The following is a 578-nucleotide window of genomic DNA, read 5'->3' on the forward strand; positions in this document are numbered from 1 at the left end:
CAGGGTTTATCTGTCAGATGCTAAAGCGACAGCCATATTAATGCAGAATAAACAGCGGGCACGGCACTGCGCACGGCCGACAACTTTCCCACCACCGCCAGCCCCACCGAGCTCACTCAGGGAAGGGGGCACATAAAAGCCGAAGGCGCCGCGCGTTTTGCCGTGCGACATTAGGAGGCGGCAGAGAAAAATCCCTGCCCAGGAGGGGGAGAAGAGGAGTTAGTCCCGGTGTAGTTGCTGCACCAGCCATATTACTCTCAGCGGCACGGGAGCCCAGCGCGGAGCTGCGGGGCTGCACCGGGGGCAGGTGGCCCTTCGGCGGCGGGGGGAGCTCCCGGCGGGGCAGGGCAGGAGGACGGGGGGCAAATGCTGCGCCTCGCCCGCTGCCCACCGCCCCGCCAGCTGCGCGCAGCATCTGCCCCAGCACCACCGATCCCCGCGAGAGGAGGGAAACAAAGTTTTGGGTGAATTTCCCGATTTTTTTCTAATTTAAAAAAAAAAATTAAAAACTCGGAGAAAGGAAGAAACGGAACGCAAGATTACAAAAAAAAAAAAAAAAAGAAAAAAAAAAAAAACAC

Source organism: Corvus brachyrhynchos, unplaced genomic scaffold (assembly GCF_000691975.1).
Source record: "Corvus brachyrhynchos isolate BGI_N302 unplaced genomic scaffold, ASM69197v1 scaffold346, whole genome shotgun sequence".
Taxonomy (NCBI): domain Eukaryota; kingdom Metazoa; phylum Chordata; class Aves; order Passeriformes; family Corvidae; genus Corvus; species Corvus brachyrhynchos.